Source organism: Tursiops truncatus, chromosome 1 (genome assembly GCF_011762595.2).
Source record: "Tursiops truncatus isolate mTurTru1 chromosome 1, mTurTru1.mat.Y, whole genome shotgun sequence".
Taxonomy (NCBI): domain Eukaryota; kingdom Metazoa; phylum Chordata; class Mammalia; order Artiodactyla; family Delphinidae; genus Tursiops; species Tursiops truncatus.
In genome coordinates this window covers 33561075-33573495 of record NC_047034.1, presented here as the reverse complement: position 1 = coordinate 33573495, position 12421 = coordinate 33561075, and the positions used below count along the sequence as shown (strand labels likewise).

General features: G+C 43.0%; 1 long non-coding RNA gene across 1 annotated transcript; it reads left to right on the top strand.

Moving 5' to 3' along the window:
* Nucleotides 1–10792: 10792 nt before the first annotated feature.
* Nucleotides 10793–12078, top strand: LOC141279134 (uncharacterized). The gene is made up of 3 exons (XR_012332969.1): nt 10793–10924; nt 11630–11707; nt 11981–12078. It is a non-coding gene; the product is annotated as an uncharacterized lncRNA (long non-coding RNA).
* Nucleotides 12079–12421: the final 343 nt, after the last annotated feature.

The following is a 12421-nucleotide window of genomic DNA, read 5'->3' as shown; positions in this document are numbered from 1 at the left end:
GAATTTCAGAGGTTGGAAGTTCATGGCCTCATGAAGCCAGAACTCCCCATAAAGAGTCTCTGAATGACCAGTGAGATACAAATATAAGAGCTCCAGCTTCTGTGTGGGTCAGTCAGGCTATGGCCCTTTGAACATCTCCTATTGCAGAGCAATAAACCCTGTTTGGCTGGGGAAATTCCAGAGCATCATGACATAATCTGTGATATGGTATGACCAACCTTGGCAATGGTGGCCAAAGGGGACAAGTGATTTTACTAGATATGCCCACAGTCATGTAGTCAGTCAGCCATACCTCTATGACTGATCCCCAATAAGCTCAGGTGAGCTTCTCTGGCTGGCAATAGTCTGTACATGTTGCCATTATCGGCGGAAATAATAAAAAATCTATAATAGGAATAGGAAAGAATTTTCATGTGAGCTATGCTCAGGACTATAGTCCAGGAGACACAGATTCAAGAAGAACTTGTACTGTGTTCTCTAAGATTACAAAATGGGGGAGGCTTACAAAGGGAAAACCCACAAAATTACATAAATTGTTTGTCAAGAATTAGGATTGGAGCTGGTAAGAAGTAAGAATGCCTGTTAAGCAAGATTGGTTGGGGTCCAAAGTTGTTGCTTAATAACTAGGGGGGACCTTGAGACCATAAGGTTGCAACTGGCAGCTAGCAGATATTGTTTTGAGAATGGCTAGTGGTGTCCTTGAGTCTGATACAGTTCAGAAAATTCGAGTTCTGAGTAATGTAGGAATGTGTCTGAAACCACATCCACAATGGCCACCCAGATGCATTTTGGATGCTTGAACCAAAGTTACTCCATTTTAATTTTTAAATGCATTCTTTTATTTAATGGCTAAAGCAGATGTACAAAGCATATCTGACAGGCCATAAATAGGCTGTTTTTGTTAGTCTAAAATTCAAGTTAAATCATGTATAAGCTTGAATGACTTCCCTATACCCAATATGTGAAAATTTCTTCCATTACCACATATCTTTGCTGAGAAAAATAAGTGCTGTCCACATGTCTCCACTGGGAGAGGACAACTGGAAGTTTGCTCCTAGTCTCTCCTGGGCCCTGACCTGTGTGTCTATTTCCTCTGCTGGTTTTAATATTTTCTTTCATTGTAATAAACTGTAACCATGAGTATGATAGCTTTTCTGAGTTCTGTGAGTCCATTTGGTAAATAGCTGACCCTGCAGGTGGTCTTGGGGATCTCCAAAACTATAGGCCAACTTCTTCTCTAAATCAGACTCCAAATGGACCCTGAGTGCAAAGCCTCTCTGTCCCATTCTCACTCTTCCATGTGTCCCCCTACAATGACCAGTTGGATGCCTTCCGCAGATCAGGGTGCTGCAGCTGCCAGTTCCCTTCACCCCCAAGGAAAGGGGCCCATGCCCTTCCCCTAGGCTCCCAGTCAGAGGGCTCCATTTCCATTGGTCACCCTCCTTTTCTTTCATTTGAGCCACTTCCCAACCAAAGTCCAATTTTGGAACTAACCATGTGATTTGGACATAACAGTTTATTAGCAATGACTTCCTGAGGTCCTATGAACAACTTGCCCAGAACCCCACCCAGTGGAGATACCGCATGGTCACAACCTCCAACAAGTCACTTCCTCTCTCCAGGCTTCACTTCCTTAGCTTCCTTTGGGAAGACTACTTACGACCAATGGTGGCTGTAAATGCTTACAAACTGCAAAGTGGTCTGCACACTTCGGGAAAGGACACTTTCAGAGAGAGTGCGAAGAGTTCTGTCCTGACTAGCTATAGACAGAAGTCAAAATTTTGTCTGTTTCCTTTTTCTCCACTTTTCTTAGAAAAGAAATATTTTCTTTTAATACTAGCAAAGAAAAAGAAAATTTCAAGAAAGTTTGAAAAATAGAATGTAGTGCTTTCCCAGGTGCCTTTGGGAAAATAAGCCAGATGTATGGTTCAGATTTTAGAAAGACAATTTGGTGCAAATACCATACATTATGTAACAACCCCAGTGACATGAGGCAAACACTCTGTAAATCAAACACATTAATACTTCTGCAGTGAAATGTATGAATGTTCACACTGAGTGAGATGAATAAAGCTATAATTCATTGCCTTGTGATAGTTCAGGTCAGGTTTGGCTACCAAGTGACTTCAGGCTAAATTAGTTGTTGCTACCATATAAGTTATGAAAAAAATTCAGTTCATAGAACTTCTTGAGTAGGTTAAATTTTTCCATATATTTCTTTTTTGAATTTTTCTTCTAGTTTTACTGAGATATAATTGACATATAGCACTGTATAAGTTTAAGATGTACAGCATAATGGTTTGAATGTTAGTGAACATTCTTCATCTCTTATAGATACAAAATTAAAGAAATAGAAAAAATGCTTCTCCTTGTGATGAGAACTCTTAGGATTTACCCTCAACAACTTTCATATATAACATACAGCACTGTTAATTATATTTATTATGTTGTACATTACATCCCTAGTATTTATTTATCTTATAACTGGGAATTTGTACCTTTTGACGGCCTTCATCCAATTCCCCCTCCCCTCACCCCCTACTCTGATTAGCCAGAAATTTGATCTCCTTTTCTATGCGTTTACTTGTTTGTTTTTGAAGTATAACTGACCTACAACACTGTTAGTTCCTGCTACACGGCATAGTGATTTGATATTTCTGTACATTTCAAAATGATCACCAAGTTAAGTCTAGCTATGTTACCATACAAAGATATTACATAGTTATTGACAATATTCCCCACACTATACATTTCATATCCCTGACTCATTTATTTTGCACCTGGAAGTTTTACCTTAATCTCCCTCACCTATTTCTTTCCTCCCCTCACCCCCCTCTCCTCTGGCAACCACCTGTCAGTTTCTCTGCCTCTATAACTTTATTTCTGCTTTGTTATGTTTGCTCATTTGTTTTGTCTTTTACATTCTACGTATAAGTGAAATCATACAATATTTATCTTTCTCTGTCTGACTTATTTCATTTAGGATAATATCCTCTAGGTCCATCCATGTTGTCACAAATGTCTTTCTTATTACTGAATAATATTCCATTGTATATATATACATCGTAGTTTCTTTATCCATTAATCCAATGATGAATACTTAGGTTGTTTCCATATCTTGGCTATTGTAAATAATGCTGCTGTGAACATGGGGGTGCAGATCTGCTTTTTAGCTGGTTTTTCATTTCCTTTGGATATATGTTCAAAAGTGGAATTGCTGGGTCATATGGTAGTTGTATTTTTAATTTTTTGAGGAACATCCCTGCTGTTTTCCATAGTAGCTGCACTAGTTTACACTCCACCAACAGTGCAAAAGCATTGTCTTTTCTCCACATTCTGGCTAACACTTGTTATTTGTTGTCTTTTTGATAATAGCCATTCTAACAGATGTGATGTGATATCTCACTATTGTTTTTTTTTTTTTTTTTACAAGAGATAAACTGCTCACTATGGTTTTGACTTGCATTTCCCTGATGATTAGTGACGTTGAGCACCTTTTTATGAATCTGTTGACCATCTGTATGCCTTTTGGAAAAATGTCTTCAGATCCCCTGCGCATTTTTTTAAGATGTTGGCGGTATGAGTTTATTAAATAATTTATTTATTTTTGCTGTGTTGGGTCTTCGTTTCTGTGCTAGGACTTTCTCTAGTTGTGGCAAGCGGGGGCCACTCTTCATCGCGGTGCGCGGGCCGCTCACTATCGCAACATCTCTTGTTGCGGAGCACAGGCTCCAGACGCTCAGGTTCAGTAGTTGTGGCTCACGGGCCTAGTTGCTCCGTGGCATGTGGGATCCTCCCAGACCAGGGCTCGAACCCGTGTCCCCTGCATTAGCAGGCAGATTCTCAACCACTGCGCCACCAGGGAAGCCCTCCCTGCGCATTTTTTAATGATTTTTTTTTTTTTTTTGGCTGTTGAGCTCTATGAATTCTTTACATATTTTGGATACAAGCCCCTTATCAGATATATGATTTGCAAATATTTTCTCCCATTCTGTAGGCTGCCTTTTCATTTTGGTGATGGTTTCCTTTGCTTTACAGAAGCTCTTTAGTCTGATGTAGAAATCTGTACTTTAAAAATGGGGGAGGGGTGTCAGGAAATAGAGCTCTATAGGAGTAACATTTCTATATATCACTGGAATTAAGCTAGTATAACTCTGAAGCTGATTATAACGAGTTAAGTTGTATATGGTAAAAGGCTTAGGGCAACCATTAAAATAATTAATTTAAAAAAATTTTTAAAAATTGAAGAAATTAAAATGCTACAGTAAAAACATTCACTTAGTGCAAAAGAAAACAGCGAAAGAGGAAAAAAGGGACAAAAAAGACATGAGATGTGTAGAAAATGAAAAGCAAAATAACAGGTGTAAATCCAACTGTATCAATAAAACATTAAATATAAATAGGCCAAACAATCCAAATAAAGACAGAGATTGTCAGAATGGATAAAAAAAGTTAAGATCCACATATATTCTGTCTACAGGACTTACACTTTGTTTTGAAAGATACAAATAGACTGAAAGGAGAAGATACACCATGCAAATAGCAACCACAAGAAAGCTAAAGTGGCTATACTGACTGATATCAGATAAAATAGACTTTAAAACAAAACAAAACAAAATGTTACCAGATGTAAAGAGGAACATTTCATAATGACAAAAGGGCCAATCCATCAGGAAGATATAACAATTATAAACATATATGCATCTAATGACAGAGCACCAAAATACATGAAGCAAAAACTGACAGAAATGGAGAAATAAACAATTCGACAATAATAGCTGGAGATCACAATATCCCTTTTTCAAAACCAGAACATCTAGACAGAAGATCAACTAGGAAATAGAAAACTTTAAGAACACTATAAACCACCCAGACCTAATAGACATCTATGAAACACTACCCAACAGTAGACTATATATCCTTCTCAAGTGCACATGGAGCATTCTCCAGGATAGACCATATGCTAGCCCATAAGACACATCTCAGTTGCACTATTGGGCGTTTATGTCAGAGAAATGAAAACATGCTCACACAACAAACTGTATATAAACATTCATAGCAACTTTATTTATAGTAGCCAAAAACTTGAAATAACCCAGATGTTCTTGAACAAGTGAATGGTTAAATAAACAGTATTTTTATCATAATTATTAAAAGTATTATTATTACCTAAAACCACCTGAAAATCTCACCACCCAAAGTCAATTCCTGCTACTACTCTGGTGAACATCCCATCAACATCCTACAAGCACACACATTCTACACACAAACAAGTATGTGTGCACCTCCAGCAATTGTCTATCCTCCCCACCCCCTGCAATGATTCTCAAAGGGAAGCTGAGGCTCCCAGAGGAGCATATCACAATTTCCTTGGGTGAGGGGTTGAGGAAAGCTACATGGTTTGAAAACCTCCCCAAGTGATTCACCTTCACCCCACTACCTAGAGACTCCCTGGACACTTTATACAAATGGGGTCATAGCACATACTCCTTTGTAAACTTTTAAAATTCTGCGTTAAATTCTACCTTAATATACCTAATGGCTGCACAGTATACATTTTTTGTTGTGGTGGTGGTGGTGGTGACAGAATTTTAAAACTAATTCCATGTTGGTGTTCTTTAGATTTTTTTCCATTGAAAATATAAAATTTTTGCAGTGAATGTTTTTGTATATATAATTAGCACCTATATTAAATTCCTGTTATTGAATTTCTGAATCAGTGGGTTTGAACATTAAAAATTGTTTAAACATAATGACAAAATACTTTCTAGGAAGATTGTACAGATTCACATACCCATCAATGCTTATTGTTGATAGTTTAGTCGTAAGAGTGTCCCCCACACCCTTGAAGTGTTGCCTCCAGGCCCCTGACCTCAAGTAAAGATGCTAATACTGCTCTTTAACCTCTTAGGTTACGGCACAGCCAGGAGCCTACCACGCCTCTTTTCCTTTGCCACAAGCAATACCATTTGCTTCTCTCTGCTGCCACCTTGTGCTGGAACAGGAGGCGTTCATAAGGGAGGACCTGAGCTAGAGCAGCTGGCAACCCCTGACTTCCGGGGCATGGAGGAGCCTGTCGGCAGATCCTGACAATCTGTCCTAAATGGACCAGGACCACAGAGAGTGAGGCCTTTGAACTTCAGTGCAAAGGGAGGTCTGGGACAGAGCCCAGAGGAGACCCTGGTGTGAGGGAAGAAGAGCTCAGAAACCTGAATACTAGATCTGATCTGCCCCTGATTTGCTCTTGGGCGTGTGTTATTTCTTTGCCCTCAGTTTACTCTCAGCGACATAGAAGTCAGCCAAGGCCAGTGTTCTGCAAACTTCAGGTGGTGACCTGTTAATGAGCTGTGAATTCTGTTTACTAAGTTGTGGAAAGACTTTTTTTTTTTAGTGGAAAGGACAAGATAGAAAATTATGGAAATGTCAAAAATACACTGCACATAGTAAGGTAAGTATTGTTTTCTGAACCTTCTCTACATAGGGTGTCTTGGGTTATGTTGTAAAACGTATTTGTAACTGCGGGTCTTGGCCATTATGGTTAGAAGGCCACTGCCTCAGGATCCTTCCGGCTGGAGTTTACTGTTCTAATTGGGCTACTCTAGTGAGAAGGTCCCACCATGTGGAGGAAGATTTGGTGCTGTTCTGACACGGTCCTTTTTCTTTCCCTCCTCAGGAAGCCCCAGCTCTAATGAAGATGACTGGTGAGAGCTTCTCATGGGGACCCAAAGCAAAAACAACAACAACCTACAGCACTTGAGTAAGAATTCCCTTAGAGCAGCTCCCTCTCAGGGGTGCCCAGCATGGGGCTGTCAGTGGAGGTGCGTATGTCATTGACCTGGCAGAGGCACTAGATGGAGCCACTGTGCCAGGGAAAGACCCGCTTCCCCCAACTCATCACCACCCTGCTGGAACTGCAGAGGGCAGTGAGAACACACGAATCCGGGATGAGGAGGGTACAGCAGGTCTAGAGGCCCTGGACGCTCTGACCTGGGTCCCCTTGTGTTCCAGAAGGCTGGAGTGGGAGAGAGAGATTGTTTAGCCGCGGGAGCCTCTGATCCTGTCTCAGAGCTGGAGCCAGTGGGCCCTGCTACGGGTTTAAGGTTTGAGGCAGCCGCAGAGGGCAGGAGCTGCCACTAGGGGGCAGCAGAGCATTGATGTTGGACGTGTGGGCTCTGCCCTCAAGGCTGGGAACAAGAGATAAAGGGGTTTCAGAGGCAGCAGGGAGCAAAGGGCCTCCAGAGAAGAGGGGAGAGACTTGTAAGATAGGCGCCCACCAGGGGTGTGCTGGACCTAGCTTGCACAACCAATGGTTGAATTTTCAAAACATTTGCAAGCCAGTTGTTAAACACAGCCATTGTTAAAACTTACAATGAAATAAATTATATTTTTAAAAAGGAAACATACACTAAAAAGTCCTCACTTCTAATTATTATACTACAATCTATTATCTATGTTCCTGAAGTTTATTCAGTCTGTGTGGTGAAAATGCTGTATAGCATTGTGCTACCCTGCACAGTGGCATCACACTGCCAGCCTGAAATCGGTCACAGTGGGAGAATTTACACTGTGGAAATCAGAAAATGCTACAAATCAGGGAGGCTCCAGCTTATTTTGGAGAGCAGTTGTTAATTTTCCAGCACATCCTGTCTCCAGTTCTGTGATCTTCCTCCACCCCAAACAGCCACTCCCACCATCGTCAGTTTAAGAGATTCTTCTCCAGAACAGGGAGATGCGAGACATGGCTTTGACCTTCAGCACTGAGAAGACTTAATGACTTTACCTGAACAAGCAGACATGGAAGAACTTACAACTGAGACCGGAGTTCAAAAGGAGGATGCTGGGGCAGGGTCACACACTTCCCCATCTCTCCCACCCCACGACCCCTGTTGCATGGGGAGCAGGTGGAGAAGAGATGATCAGCCTGAGGAAAAGACACAGGAAAGAAAACAGCCTGGCAAAAACTTGAAGGGCTGGCTGTGAGTGGTGGTTCAGATCCAGGCTACAGAATTAGGGCGAAGAAATACAGATTTGACTTAATATGAAGAAGAACCTCAACTACAGCTATTCAGAGATGGAATGAGATGTCTCCTGAGTGCAACTTCTTCCCCGGTGGATGGGGTGCACAAAAAGAATTGAAGACTTGTACAAGAGGTCAGCTAAACTCTTGCTACTTAAAATGTGGTCCACAGCTCAGTATCATTAGAAATGCAGGATCTCAGGCCCCACCACAGACCTACTGAATCAGAACCCACATGTTAACAGATCCCCACATAATCCATAAGCACATGACAGTTTCAGAAGCATTAAATGAAATTACCTTTTAGATATCTTTGAGGGGGATACTCATTACATTATTGCTTATAATGGCATATTACATGGAAATAATCTAACCATCTATAATTTTGAGAACTGGTTAATAAAGTAAATCAATATGATGGAATCACTATTCACACAGTAAAAAGAATGAGATGACTTTTATACACTGGTAAGAATGAGATTCAAGCTGCATTGTTACATGAAAAAAAGCTGTCATTCCTAAAATCAGAATGTGTTCTAGATTATCAATCAAATATTTAAAAATAAAAAGGAAACTCTAAAGAACTGGAAGAGTCATAAAAGAAAAGACTAATAAGCTCAGACATATAAAAACTGCACATTTCTACCTGGCAAAAAAACAAAACAGGGCTTCCCTGGTGGCGCAGTGGTTGAGAATCCGCCTGCTAATTCAGGGGACACGGGTTCGAGCCCTGGTCTGGGAAGATCCCACATGCCGCGGAGCAACTAGGCCCGTGAGCCACAACTACTGAGCCTGCGCGTCTGGAGCCTGTGGTCTGCAACAAGAGAGGCCACGACAGTAAGAGGCCTGCGCATGGCGATGAAGAATGGCCCCGGCTCTCCGCAACTGGAGAAAGCCCTCACACAGAAATGAAGACCCAACACAGCCAAAAATAAATAAATAAATAAATTTATTTAAAAAAAAAACAAACACTAAAAAAGCTACGAAGAGCTTCCCTGGTGGCGCAGTGGTTGAGAGTCTGCCTGCCAATGCAGGGGACACAGGTTCGTGCCCCGGTCCGGGAAGATCCCACATGCCGTCGAGCGGCTGGGCCCGTGAGCCATGGCCGCTGAGCCTGCGCATCCGGAGCCTGTGCTCCGCAACGGGAGAGGCCACAACAGTGAGAGGCCCGCGTACCGCAAAAAAAAAAAAAAAAAAGCTACAAGTGCAAATGACAGATAAGAAAGTATTTGCAACATCATAAAAAGAGGTTACTTTAATAAAGAGCTCCTACAAATCGATAAGAAAAAGACCAACAGTTTCATAGAAAATAATGGATGAAGGATTTAAACATTTCATAGGAAAAGAAAGGCAAATAATGCCTTTTATTTTTTTAAACTTTTTTGGCAGCGTTGGGTCTTTGTTGCTGCGTGTGGGCTTTCTCTAGTTGCAGTGAGCGGGGGCTACTCTTTGTTGCAGTGCGCAGGCTTCTCATTGCAGTGGCTTCTCTTGTTGTGGAGCACGAGCTCTAAGTGAGTGGGCTTCAGTAGTTGTGGTGTGCAGGGTCTAGAGCGCAGACTCAGTAGTTGAGGCACATGAGCTTAGTTGCTCAGCAGCATGTGGGATCTTCCCAGGCCAGGGCTCGAACCCATGTCCTCTGCATTGGCAGGCGGATTCTTAACCGCTGCGCCACCAGGGAAGCCCCAAACAATGCCTTTTAAACTTGTGAAAGGATGTTCAACTCATTCAGGGTGCAAATCAGCACTATGATGAGACATCATTTTTACTTAGATTGGCAAAAATCAAATAAGTTTAGTACTGTGGGAAAGGAAGGAAACAGGTACTCTCATACAGTGTTATCTCTATGGAGGACTATTGGTAATAGCTCTCAAATTTTAAATGTACATACTCCTTGATGCAGCTGTTTCTGTAGATACACCTGTATAAAATGACATACATTCAAGAATACTGTAATACCAGTTACAATAGCAAAAAGTTGGAAATAACCTGACTGTGCATCATTGTAGCTCTGGTTAAGTTCCTTTCTCACATGCATGCAATGGAATTATTATTTGAAACCATCAAAAATAATCCAGCAACTCTATAGGGACTTTAATGGAATAATCACCCACATATTTCTAATTTTAAAAAACAAGATATAGAACATTGTAGTGTGTTGCCATTTGTGTTAAAATATAAACTTTTATATTCTCAGAAATCTCTGGAGTGATAACATGAGAGACAGGTACCAGTGGAATCTGAGAAGGTAGTCAGGGTAGGAGGGAGCTGAACTTTTCACTGAATGCCCTTTTAAAATGATTTACAGTTTTTAATGCTTTAATTTTAAACAACAAAAATTCATTCACGAGGAAGAAGATCTCCATGGTGCACACCAAGCACCCCCATCCCCTTCCCAGACTTGAGTGGATGGAGTGTCCTGGGCTCTGCCCTGTCCTTCCACTCTTCTCTCCGTAATTAACTACTTTCTTTTCTTAGGGATCATTCAAGGCTCTGACTCCCTACCTCCAGCCTCTGAAGGCAACCTTCCCCTGGCTCTCAACATTTAGCTGGTGGGACGTGCAGCCCTTTCTTCTGGCTGCTCTAGGCATTATTTGCTTCTCTACAGGTACCATTAGAGGTGTCTGTACTTCCTTATATCACCTAGCATGCCGTCGGCCTTTGGTGATGTCACCCCTCTCACCCCTGACACTCACAATCACACCACACAATGCAGTCTGTCATTGTACCCTGGCTGAGTTGCTCACTGGAGAACTGTGAGTCTCACCTCCCCAATGGCACTGGGAGCTCCTTGAAGGTGGGGGCCTGGGTTTGGTTCATCTCTATGCCCCCCCCTCAGTGCTAAGAGCAGAGTGGGTGCTCCTGAAAGACGTCTTGAGTTCTCAGGTGATGGATGGCCATTCAACATAGGTAACACCACTGCTGTCTTCACTGCTCACCCCCCTTATACTGGCACTTGGTCCTGAGTGACTGGAGGCATGGTCACTGTGCTGCAGGACTGTGGTTCTTTCCTGCAGAGACAGCAGCCTGCAGCTGGCCTCATCCCCAAGAGCTCAGAACCCTGACCCTCCTCCCACTGCTGCAGTCACTTTCCTCCGCTCCACCCACCCAGCCCTCTGGAAAACATGTACAAGTGCAGGCAGGTCTCTGTTCTCTATTACTGCATTTCAATCCCACCCCTACCTGAACCATTAATATGTATGTACTGAGGCTCCATTTTCTTTTGTGAATTTCACAAGCTCAGGGAAGCTTTCACCAAATATTTACCAAGTGCCCACTCTATGTTAGACACTGTGGTGGGCACGGATTGTGAATAAACACTACACAGATTCTGCTCTCAAGGAGCTTATGGTCTCTGGGGGGGGGAAGTCACATGAGCAAAATGAATATAATGTTGTTAGCACAGTGATAGAAAGATGCCCAGGGTGTTACAGGAACACAGAGGGGAGGGGATTAACCTTTGGGGGTGGGTGGAACGAGCAACAATTTCCTGCAGGAGAAGGTTCTACACCCCAGCCTGAATGATAAATGAGAATCTGGGGCGCCCAGCCCAGGTTTTACAGCCAGTCTTCTCTTTAGCCTGATACTCTTCAGTATCCTCCCTTTCTTCCTCAGCAGAGGAGCTGTCCGATGTGGGGGAAATAAAACTGGTTTTGCTAAAGGGACACGTGGAATGAAGTGAGATACTCATAGGTCAGTTGTGTAGAGTCTAAGACTGGGAGGGGCAGTAGCTTAGGGTGTAGGGTTGGAAGGGGGTGGAGGGGAAGCTCTGGGGTGATTAAATCTTGCCTTATCAAGAGTCCAGCTAGAAGTCATTCTACTCCCTTCCAGGGAAACTCCTCTCCAGTTCAGGCTCTGCCCTGTGGGTGCTGCCAGGAAAGGGGCAACGGGGCAGGCACGCTCCAGGCTTGAGGCCCAGGTGCAAGCTGACCACTCTCCCACCCCTTTGCTTGCCACCCCTTGCAGAGTCCCAGGATGCTGAGAAGTGTGGCCACACTGAGGGTACGGGCTGGCCAGCCGTGGGAGGATCTGACCCCACATGAATACAAGCTCTTGGCTGCACCATTTGAAGTGTTTGGAATATGTGCGTTTCCTCTGCTGGAGATGTGGTGGGACGTGACTGTATTAGGGGTCTTGGGAGGTTAGCACAGCCATCTAGGACTTCCTCCCTGGGCTCAGCTCTGGAAGAAATCTGGAAACCAGCGTGGATGGGAGTGGAAACACTCTGCTCCACCCTCTGGGAGGACTCAGTCTCAGGGCGGCCAGGTAAGGAGGGTTTAGACCCCTCTGATTAGGAACTCTTTCACCTTGAGACTGGCCCTGCAGAGCCAGGAAGGGGTTTCCTGAGTAAAATCCTCCAAAGCTGATTGATTCTCATGTAGCCCAGAGACCAAGATGGCAGGTGCC